The following is a 12,005-nucleotide window of genomic DNA, read 5'->3' on the forward strand; positions in this document are numbered from 1 at the left end:
CTAACACACACACACACACACACACACACACACACACACACACACACACACACACACACACACACACACACACACACACACACACACACACACACACACACTCCTCTGTCCTCCCCTGTCTGTCACTGACCGGCACCATCCCCTCTCCATCAGTAGCTAATGAATTAGGACGTTTTTCACTTCATCCCCTAATTGGCTCAGTCGAGACTTTTAATGCAAGCACGGTGGGAAATGGCTTCTTAACTACTACATGCTGCCCTTGCCTCCTTCTCCTCCTCCCTCCCTCCCTCCTTCCCTCCCTCCCATTTATTTTTTACTATATATTTTTTTAACAATACAAAACATCCACACACAAATGACAACATACAGATGCACACAAACATCCACAACATCACCCCTGCCCAGACTCACCTGCTCACATCCCCATCTCCATCAACTACATCACCCTGCCCAGACCCACCTGCTCACATCCCCATCTCCATCAACTACATCACCCTGCCCAGACCCACCTGCTCACACCCCCATCTCCATCCACAACATCACCCTGCCCAGACCCACCTGCTCACATCCCCATCTCCATCCACAACATCACCCTGCCCAGACCCACCTGCTCACATCCCCATCTCCATCAACTACATCACCCTGCCCAGACCCACCTGCTCACATCCCTATCTCCATCAACTACATCACCCTGCCCAGACCCACCTGCTCACACCCCCATCTCCATCAACTTCATCACCCTGCCCAGACCCACCTGCTCACATCCCCATCTCCATCAACTACATCACCCTGCCCAGACCCACCTGCTCACATCCCTATCTCCATCAACTACATCACCCTGCCCAGACCCACCTGCTCACACCCCCATCTCCATCAACTTCATCACCCTGCCCAGACCCACCTGCTCACATCCCCATCTCCATCCACAACATCACCCTGCCCAGACCCACCTGCTCACATCCCTATCTCCATCAACTACATCACCCTGCCCAGACCCACCTGCTCACACCCCCATCTCCATCAACTACATCACCCTGCCCAGACCCACCTGCTCACATCCCCATCTCCATCAACTACATCACCCTGCCCAGACCCACCTGCTCACATCCCCATCTCCATCAACTACATCACCCTGCCCAGACCCACCTGCTCACATCCCCATCTCCATCAACTACATCACCCTGCCCAGACCCACCTGCTCACACCCCCATCTCCATCAACTACATCACCCTGCCCAGACCCACCTGCTCACATCCCCATCTCCATCCTGTCCGGAGCTGCCAGAGTCGCCCTCCTGTCCGGAGCTGCCAGAGTCGCCCTCCTGTCCGGAGCTGCCAGAGTCGCCCTCCTGTCCGGAGCTGCCAGAGTCGCCCTCCTGTCCGGAGCTGCCAGAGTCGCCCTCCTGTCCGGAGCTGCCAGAGTCGCCCCTCATACCAGAGGCGATCTTCCGTCCAGTGGCGCCCTCTACGATGGTCTTCGGTCCGGGGCCTGCTGCGAGGGTCCCCAGAGGCGCCACCTAAGTGGGCCAAGACTGAGGTGGAGCGGGGTTCACGTCCCGCACCCGAGCCGCCGCTGTGAAAAAGGCCCACCCGGACCCTCCCCTTTAGAGTCAGGTTGTTGGGGGGGGGGGGGGGGGGGGGGGGTACTGTCACGCCCTGACCTTAGTATTCTTTGTTTTCTTTATTATTTTGGTTAGGTCAGGGTGTGACGAGGGTGATATGTGTGTTTGTCTTGTCTAGGGGTTTATATATCTATGGGGTTTTGGTATTGTCTAGGGTTTATGTATGTCTAGGTGTGTGTAGTTAGTCTAGACATATGTAGGTCAATGGTGGCCTTGATTGGTTCCCAATCAGAGGCAGCTGTTTATCGTTGTCTCTGATTTAGGATCCTATTTAGGTTACCATTTCCATGTTGGTTTTGTGGGTTATTGTCTTTGTGATGTTGCATGTCTGCACTCATTGTTTATAGCGTTCACGTTCATTTTGTTAGTTTGTTAGTTTGTTTAGTGTTCTTCGTGTTCTTTCGTCTTACATTAAAAGTATGTATTCACATCACGCTGCGTTTTGGTCTCCTCACTACGACGTTCGTGACAGTAATACTTCTGACAGCCAACTTTCTAACTCCGCTCATAACTTTTGGACTTTATAGCATTTCCAGAAGGCCTGGATTATTGAGTCATTGTTTATATTACACTTAAGACAGGACTCTGCCGTTATTAAATCAAATCAAATAAGATTAACTCAAGATCGTTCTGATGTGCAAAATATTTCAAATAGACATTTCTTGATATGAAACTTTTAAGTTGCGTGTATTTGAAAATGTCTACATTGGTCAGTCCCAAATAGATTTTTAATTCTGTCATAGAAATACATGTATTTCCTATTACCAAGTTATTTAAGGTTTCTATGCTTTTAATTTTCCATGTGGACCAATTATATAGATGAATTGTGAAAAGCTATCCAAGGATTGTTCCATAGAGTTGTGTTTTTAGGGAGCGATATTGGTTCTTGTAGAATATGTTTCATTTTCTTCCATATTGTTAGTGTTCTTAACAATGAAGTTGTTATTATTCTTAGCCATATCCTTTGAAAATAGACACGTAAAAAGATTCAGGGGATGCACATGCACATCTTCAATATATACCTGTCACGCCCTGACCTTAGTTCCTTTTTTATGTCTCTATTTGGTTTGGTCAGGGCGTGAGTTGGGGTGGGCATTCTATGTTTTGTTCTATGTTGTCCTTTTCTATGTGTTTGGCCGGGTGTGGTTCTCAATCAGAGGCAGCTGTCTATCGTTGCCTCTGATTGAGAACCATACTTAGGTAGCCTGTTCCCACCTGTGTTTGTGGGTAGTTGTTTTCTGTTTTGTGTCTGCACCAGACAGGACTGTTTCGTTTACTCTCTTTGGTGTTTTTGTTATTTCAGTGTTCAGTTTATTTATTAAATTAACATGAACATTTCCCACGCTGCGTTTTGGTCCACTCCTTCTTCCCAGGACGATCGTTACAATACCATTGTCACTCTTTAGTGTATTTAACTCTATGTCGCAAGTAAAAGCCCTTGATGGCAAGTTGATACAATTCAGGAGATCATCTGAAAATAAGTTTAGGTTATATTAATGTTTACCTGTTACGTTTGGGTCCTGTCTAATTCTTTCTGCAAGCGGTTCAATTGCCAGTGCAAACAGGATGGGGGAGTGAGGACATCCCTCTCTTGTGCCTCTTTCTAAAGCAGTTTCATCAGTTAATGTATTATTTGTGTGTGTTTTTGCTTTAGGACATTTATATAATAGTTTTATAAAATGTATTATTTCAGTTGGAAAGTTGGAAGCTTCCAATGTTTTGAATAGAAAAGATGGTCGAAAGCCTTTTTTGGCATCCACAGATATTATTGATAAATCTATATCTTGTTTTTTAGCATATTGTTTTAAAATGAAACATGTTCTTGTATTTGTAAGTGTCTATTTTTTATGAACCCTGTTTGATTGATATGTACTGTATAAACTCTGGTAAGACTTTTGACATTATATTGCTTATGGGCTTTGTCATTATTTTATTGTCACAATTTATTAAACTTATGGGTCTGTAATCAGCAGGGGACTCTTCAGATTTCCCTGGTTTTACAGTAATATAAGAAAAATAACTGTTTGATACATGGAACTAGGAAGCACTCAATTGAGTGACGTGTGTTTATGTAAATAGGGGCACTGCTTTGTCCAAAAACGTTCAATAGGGAAAGCTATGGGAATGCTGTCAGCGCAAATGTTTTTAACAGTATCTAATATTTATTTTTAGGTCATCTCTGTTTTCAGTGATTCTTATTTGTTTGCTGACAATAGCTTCAGGGTCGTTGAGTCTAAGATGGCTGTAGGATCAGTTCCACTATTGTTTAATTCTGATTTATAGAGATTTTCATATAAGCTTTTAAAATTGTCATTAATCGCGTCATTGTTTCTAATTAATAATGCATTTGAATCTTTATCTTGTAAAATGAAAACTGGTTTGGCGTGTATTTGTTTAGTGAGGGCTGCAAGATGTTTATCAGATTTATTAACCATTAGGTAGTATACTTTAGTTGAGTTTAACCTGTAGTTGTTGGCTCTCTTCTAAAGTAAAAGATCATATTCCTGCTTAAGTGCAGAAGTTGTATTCTCTTCTTTACCTGGCTTTTTCTAAAATAGTTTTTTTTTTCTTTAATTATTCTAACTCAGATTTAATGTATGTGTCACGCTCGTCATAATGATTGGACCAAGGCGCAGCGTGGTATGTTTCCATCCTTTTATTTGGAATAGAAGGGACTCAAAGGGAAAAACAATAAAACGAACAAATGAAATGCAACGCTCAAAATAGTGCTGACAGGCAACTATACCTAGACAAGATCCCACAAAGCACAATGGGGAAATGGCTACCTAAATATGATCCCCAATCAGAGACAACGATAAACAGCTGCCTCTGATTGGGAACGACACCAGGCCAACATAGACATACAATTCCCCTAGATAACCCACCCTTAATCACACCCGACCTAACCAACATAGAGAATAAACAGCTCTCTATGGTCAGAGCGTAACATTATGAGATTATCATTCCTCTAATGTACGCCTTGAAAGCATCGCCAATTCTATCGTAGGTCGGCTTTTCCCTGTCCTCTGTATACATTTGTAATGGTAAAGTTTTTGTTTTCATTTATGTTTTTATTTCATTTCGTGGTCTTGAGGATATACTCTGTTCACTCTCCATATTCTGCCGCTTAATGTATTTTCTGTTGGTGTAATTAAGCATGATACCGGAGATTGATCTGATATTACTATGTCATGGATTTTTGAACCCAGTAAAGTGGGTTCAAGGCACTCCTGGTTGTCGGGAGTACATCCCACACCCTGAGGGTTTGCAATTAATCGCTGTCATGTTTGCTTCCTGGCAGAGGCGCCGTAAGTGGTGCTGACAATTTGTATTACACAGTCCATCTCATGCATGGCTGGGCTGTCTGATAGGGAATGGGCCTAATGGGCTGAAGGGTGCAGGGGAGAGCAGAGGAGAGCAAGGGAGAGCACGAGAGCAGGGACCCTGAGAACAGAGCCGGACAGGAGGAGGCCATTCTGACTGTGGTAAAGTACAGGGATGAGCTAGCTTTTGTCACAGTCACACTACTGCACTACACACAGAGAGAGATGCATGCAGGCAGGCAGGTTAGGCAGGCAGATTAGACACACACACAAGTCCTCTGGAGTCTATCATTAACCATCCCGGCCAGTTGGTGTCCCCTGTTACCTGTTAGGGAGTTGTCTCCCAACACCACCACCTCAGGGTCTCTGTGGGGAAGGACTCCAGTTCCCCCAGCCTGTGTCAGACAGACTCCTTGTCTATGTCCAAAATGGCTCCCCATTCCTTACATGGTGCAATACTTTTGGGCTCAGGTGAAAAGTATTACACTATACAGAGAATTGCCATTTGGGACGCATCAGCCTCCTCCTTTCTCCCCCTGTCTCCCCCCTCAGCCTCTTGCTGTCTCCCCTCTCAGCCTCCGACTGTCTCCCCCCTCAGCCTCTTGCTGTCTCCCCTCTCAGCCTCCGACTGTCTCCCCCTCTCAGCCTCCTTCTGTCTCCCCCTCTCAGCCTCCTCCTGTCTCCCCCTCTCAGCCTCCTCCTGTCTCCCCCTCTCAGCCTCCTCCTGTCTCCCCCTCTCAGCCTCCTCCTGTCTCCCCTCTCAGCCTCCTCCTGTCTCCCCTCTCAGCCTCCTCCTGTATCCCCCTCTCAGCCTCCTTCTGTCTCCCCTCTCAGCCTCCTCCTGTCTCCGCCTTTCAGCCTCCTATTGTCTCCCCTCAGCCTCCTCCTGTATCCCCCTCTCAGCCTCCTCCTGTCTCCCCTCTCAGCCTCCTCCTGTCTCCCCTCTCAGCCTCCTATTGTCTCCCCTCAGCATCCTCCTGTCTCCCCTCTCAGCCTCCTCCTGTCTCCCCTCTCAGCCTCCTCCTGTCTCCCCTCTCAGCCTCCTCCTGTTTCCACTCTCAGCCTCCTCCTGTCTCCCCTCTCAGCCTCCTCCTGTCTCCCCTCTCAGTCTCCTCCTGTCTCCCCTCTCAGCCTCCTCCTGTCTCCCCTCTCAGTCTCCTCCTGTCTCCCCTCTCAGTCTCCTCCTGTCTATCCCTCTCAGCCTCCCCCTGTCTCCCCCCTCAGCCTCCTCCTGTCTATCCCTCTCAGCCTCTCCCTGTCTCCCCCCTCAGCCTCCTCCTGTCTCCCCCTCTCAGCCTCCTCATGTCTCCCCCTCTCAGCCTCCTCCTGTCTCCCCCCTCAGCCTCCTCCTGTCTCCCCCTCTCAGCCTCCTCCTGTCTCCCCCTCATCCTCCTCCTGTCTCCCCCTCATCCTCCTGTCTCCCCCCTCAGCCTCCTCCTGTCTCCCCCTCAGCCTCCTCCTGTCTCCCCCTCAGCCTCCTCCTGTCTCCCCCTCTCAGCCTTCTCCTGTCTCTCCCTACACGCTGTCTCCCCCCTCAGCCTCCTCCTGTCTCCCCCTCAGCCTCCTCCTGTCTCCCCCTCTCAGCCTCCTCCTGTCTCCCCTGTCAGCCTCCTCCTGTATCCCCCTCTCAGCCTCCTCCTGTATCCCCCTCTCAGCCTCCTCCTGTATCCCCCTCTCAGCCTCCTCCTGTCTCCCCTCTCAGCCTCCTCCTGTATCCCCCTCTCAGCCTCCTTCTGTCTCCCCTCTCAGCCTCCTATTGTCTCCTCTCAGCCTCCTCCTGTCTCCCCCTCTCAGCCTCCTCCTGTCTCCAACTCTCAGCCTCCTAATGTCTCCCCCCTCAGCCTCTTGTTGTCTCCCCTCTCAGCCTCCTCCTGTCTCCCCTCTCAGCCTCCTCCTGTATCCCCCTCTCAGCCTCCTTCTGTCTCCCCTCTCAGCCTCCTATTGTCTCCCCTCAGCCTCCTCCTGTCTCCCCTCTCAGCCTCCTCCTGTCTCCCCTCTCAGCCTCCTCCTGTCTCCCCTCTCAGCCTCCTCCTGTATCCCCTCTCAGCCTCCTTCTGTCTCCCTGTCAGCCTCCTATTGTCTCCCCTCAGCATCCTCCTGTCTCCCCTCTCAGCCTCCTCCTGTATCCCCTCTCAGCCTCCTCCTGTATCCCCTCTCAGCCTCCTCCTGTCTCCCCTCTCAGCCTCTCCCTGTCTCCCCTCTCAGCCTCCTCCTGTCTATCCCTCTCAGCCTCTCCCTGTCTCCCCTCTCAGCCTCCTCCTGTCTATCCCTCTCAGCCTCTCCCTGTCTCCCCCCTCAGCCTCCTCCTGTCTATCCCTCTCAGCCTCTCCCTGTCTCCCCCTCCCAGCCTCCTCATGTCTCCCCCTCTCAGCCTCCTCCTGTCTCCCCCTCTAAGCCTCCTCCTGTCTCCCCCTCTCAGCCTCCTCCTGTTTTCCCCTCTCAGCCTCCTCCTGTCTCCCCTCTCAGCCTCCTCCTGTCTCCCCTCTCAGCCTCCTCCTGTCTCCCCTCTCAGCCTCCTCCTGTCTCCCCTCTCAGCCTCCTCCTGTATCCCCTCTCAGCCTCCTTCTGTCTCCCTGTCAGCCTCCTATTGTCTCCCCTCAGCATCCTCCTGTCTCCCCTCTCAGCCTCCTCCTGTATCCCCTCTCAGCCTCCTCCTGTATCCCCTCTCAGCCTCCTCCTGTCTCCCCTCTCAGCCTCTCCCTGTCTCCCCTCTCAGCCTCCTCCTGTCTATCCCTCTCAGCCTCTCCCTGTCTCCCCCCTCAGCCTCCTCCTGTCTATCCCTCTAAGCCTCTCCCTGTCTCCCCCTCCCAGCCTCCTCATGTCTCCCCCTCTCAGCCTCCTCCTGTCTCCCCCTCTAAGCCTCCTCCTGTCTCCCCCTCTCAGCCTCCTCCTGTTTTCCCCTCTCAGCCTCCTCCTGTCTCCCCCTCATCCTCCTCCTGTCTCCCCCTCTCAGCCTCCTCCTGTCTCCCCCCTCAGCCTCCTCCTGTCTCCCCCTCAGCCTCCTCCTGTCTCCCCCTCAGCCTCCTCCTGTCTCCCCCTCAGCCTCCTCCTGTCTCCCCCTCTCAGCCTTCTCCTGTCTCTCCCTACACCCTGTCTCCCCCCTCAGCCTCCTCCTGTCTCCCCCTCTCAGCCTCCTCCTGTATCACCGTCTCAGCCTCCTTCTGTCTCCCCTCTCAGCCTCCTCCTGTATCCCCGTCTCAGCCTCCTTCTGTCTCCGCCTTTCAGCCTCATATTGTCTCCCCTCAGCCTCCTCCTGTCTCCCCTCTCAGCCCCCTCCTGTAACCCCCTCCTGTATCCCCCTCTCAGCCTCCTCCTGTATCCCCCTCTCAGCCTCCTCGTGTCTCCACTCTCAGCCTCCTCCTGTATCCCCCTCTCAGTGTCCTTCTGTCTCCCCTCTCAGCCTCCTATTGTCTCCTCTCAGCCTCCTCCTGTCTCCCCCTCTCAGCCTCCTCCTGTCTCCCCCCCTCAGCCTCTTGCTGTCTCCCCTCTCAGCCTCCTCCTGTCTCCCCTCTCAGCCTCCTCCTGTATCCCCCTCTCAGCCTCCTTCTGTCTCCCCTCTCAGCCTCCTATTGTCTCCCCTCAGCCTCCTCCTGTGTCTCCCCTCTCAGCCTCCTCCTGTCTCCCCTCTCACCTTCCTCCTGTATCCCCCTTTCAGCCTCCTTCTGTCTCCCCTCTCAGCCTCCTATTGTCTCCCCTCAGCATCCTCCTGTCTCCCCTCTCAGCCTCCTCCTGTATCCCCTCTCAGCCTCCTCCTGTCTCCCCTCTCAGCCTCCTCCTGTCTCCCCTCTCAGTCTCCTCCTGTCTATCCCTCTCAGCCTCTCCCTGTCTCCCCCCTCAGCCTCTCCCTGTCTCCCCCTCTCAGCCTCTCCCTGTCTCCCCCTCTCAGCCTCCTCAGGTCTCCCCCTCTCAGCCTCCTCCTGTCTCCCCCTCTCAGCCTCCTCCTGTTTCCCCTCTCAGCCTCCTCCTGTCTCCCCCTCTCAGCCTCCTCCTGTTTCCCCTCTCAGCCTCCTCCTGTCTCCCCCTCATCTTCCTCCTGTCTCCCCCTCTCAGCCTCCTCCTGTCTCCCCCTCAGCCTCCTCCTGTCTCCCCCTCAGCCTCCTCCTGTCTCCCCCTCAGCCTCCTCCTGTCTCCCCCTCTCAGCCTTCTCCTGTCTCTCCCTACACCCTGTCTCCCCTCAGCCTCCTCCTGTCTCCCCCCTCAGCCTCCTCCTGTCTCCCCCTCTCAGCCTCCTCCTGTATCCCCGTCTCAGCCTCCTCCTGTATCCCCCTCTCAGCCTCCTTCTGTCTCCCCTCTCAGCCTCCTTCTGTCTCCGCCTTTCAGCCTCATATTGTCTCCCCTCAGCCTCCTCCTGTCTACCCTCTCAGCCTCCTCCTGTATCCCCCTCTCAGCCTCCCCTCTCAGCCTCCTATTGTCTCCCCTCAGCATCCTCCTGTCTTCCCTCTCAGCCTCCTCCTGTCTCCCCTCTCAGCCTCCTTCTGTCTCCCCTCTCAGCCTCCTCCTGTCTCCCCTCTCAGTCTCCTCCTGTCTATCCCTCTCAGCCTCTCCCTGTCTCCCCCCTCAGCCTCCTCCTGTCTATCCCTCTCAGCCTCTTCCTGTCTCCCCCTCTCAGCCTCCTCATGTCTCCCCCTCTCAGCCTCCTCCTGTCTCCCCCTCTCAGCCTCCTCCTTTCTCCCCTTGTCCCTCCCCTCAGCCTCTTGCTGTCTCCCCTCTCAGCCTCCTCCTGTCTCCCCTCTCAGCCTGCTCCTGCCTCCCCTCTCAGCCTGCTCCTGTCTCCCCTCTCCGCCTCCCCGTCTCCCCTCTCAGCCTCCCCGTCTCCCCTCTAGCCTCCTCCTGTCTCCCCTCTAGCCTCCTCCTGTCTCCCCCTCTTAGCCTCCCCCTATCCTTCTCAGCCTCCTCCTGTCTCCCCCCTCAGCCTCCTCCTGTCTCCCCTCTCAGCCTCCTCCTGTCTCCCCCTCTCAGCCTCCTCCTGTCTCCCTTCTCAGCCTCCTCCTGTCTCCCTTCTCAGCCTCCTCCTGTCTCCCTTCTCAGCCTCCTCCTGTCTCCCTTCTCAGCCTCCTCCTGTCTGCCACACACAGCTCCCTCTTGTCCCCCCCTCTCAGCCTCCCACTTCCGCCCAGTCTCCTCCTGTCTCCCCCTGTCCCCCCCCTCAGCCTCCTCCTCTCCCCTCAGCCTCCTCCTGTCTTCCCCTCTCAGCATCTCCCTTTCTCCCCTCTAGCCTCCTCCTGTCTCCCCTCTTAGCCTCCTTCTGTCTCCCCCTCTTAGCCTCCCCCTATCCTCCTCAGCCTCCTCCTGTCTCCCACCTCAGCCTCCTCCTGTCTCCCCCTCTCAGCCTCCTCCTGTCTCCCCCTCTCAGCATCTCCCTTTCTCCCCCTTAGCCTCCTGTCTCCCCTCTCAGCCTCCCGTCTCCCTCCTCAGCCTCCTCCTGTCTCCACTCTCAGCCTCCTCCTGTCTCCTTTCTCAGCCTCCTCCTGTCTCCCTTCTCAGCCTCCTCCTGTCTCCCTTCTCAGCCTCCTCCTGTCTCCCTTCTCAGCCTCCTCCTGTCTGCCACACACAGCTCCCTCTTGTCCCCCCCTCTCAGCCTCCCACTTCCGCCCAGTCTCCTCCTGTCTCCCCCTGTCCCCCCCCTCAGCCTCCTCCTCTCCCCTCAGCCTCCTCCTGTCTTCCCCTCTCAGCATCTCCCTTTCTCCCCCTTAGCCTCCTGTCTCCCCTCTCAGCCTCCCCGTCTCCCCTCTAGCCTCCTCCTGTCTCCCATCTAGCCTCCTCCTGTCTCCCCTCTTAGCCTCCTTCTGTCTCCCCCTCTTAGCCTCCCCCTATCCTCCTCAGCCTCCTCCTGTCTCCCCCCTCAGCCTCCTCCTGTCTCCCCCTCTCAGCCTCCTCCTGTCTCCCTTCTCAGCCTCCTCCTGTCTCCCTTCTCAGCCTCCTCCTGTCTCCCTTCTCAGCCTCCTCCTGTCTCCCTTCTCAGCCTCCTCCTGTCTGCCACACACAGCTCCCTCTTGTCCCCCCCTCTCAGCCTCCCACTTCCGCCCAGTCTCCTCCTGTCTCCCCCTGTCCCCCCCTCAGCCTCCTCCTCTCCCCTCAGCCTCCTCCTGTCTTCCCCTCTCAGCATCTCCCTTTCTCCCCCTTAGCCTCCTGTCTCCCCTCTCAGCCTCCCGTCTCCCTCCTCAGCCTCCTCCTGTCTCCACTCTCAGCCTCCTCCTGTCTCCACCTCTTAGCCTCCCCCTATCCCCCCTCAGCCTCCTCCTGTATCCCCCTCTCAGCCTCCTCCTGTCTCCCCCTCTCAGCCTCCTCCTGTCTCCCTTCTCAGCCTCCTCCTGTCTCCTTTCTCAGCCTCCTCCTGTCTCCCTTCTCAGCCTCCTCCTGTCTCCCTTCTCAGCCTCCTCCTGTCTCCCTTCTCAGCCTCCTCCTGTCTGCCACACACAGCTCCCTCTTGTCCCCCCCTCTCAGCCTCCCACTTCCGCCCAGTCTCCTCCTGTCTCCCCCTGTCCCCCCCCTCAGCCTCCTCCTCTCCCCTCAGCCTCCTCCTGTCTTCCCCTCTCAGCATCTCCCTTTCTCCCCCTTAGCCTCCTGTCTCCCCTCTCAGCCTCCCCGTCTCCCTTCTCAGCCTCCTCCTGTCTCCCTTCTCAGCCTCCTCCTGTCTCCCTTCTCAGCCTCCTCCTGTCTGCCACACACAGCTCCCTCTTGTCCCCCCCTCTCAGCCTCCCACTTCCGCCCAGTCTCCTCCTGTCTCCCCCTGTCCCCCCCCTCAGCCTCCTCCTCTCCCCTCAGCCTCCTCCTGTCTTCCCCTCTCAGCATCTCCCTTTCTCCCCCTTAGCCTCCTGTCTCCCCTCTCAGCCTCCCCGTCTCCCCTCTAGCCTCCTCCTGTCTCCCATCTAGCCTCCTCCTGTCTCCCCTCTTAGCCTCCTTCTGTCTCCCCCTCTTAGCCTCCCCCTATCCTCCTCAGCCTCCTCCTGTCTCCCCCCTCAGCCTCCTCCTGTCTCCCCCTCTCAGCCTCCTCCTGTCTCCCTTCTCAGCCTCCTCCTGTCTCCCTTCTCAGCCTCCTCCTGTCTCCCTTCTCAGCCTCC

This window comes from Salvelinus namaycush, chromosome 3 (assembly GCF_016432855.1).
Source record: "Salvelinus namaycush isolate Seneca chromosome 3, SaNama_1.0, whole genome shotgun sequence".
In the NCBI taxonomy this organism is placed as follows: Eukaryota; Metazoa; Chordata; class Actinopteri; order Salmoniformes; family Salmonidae; genus Salvelinus; species Salvelinus namaycush.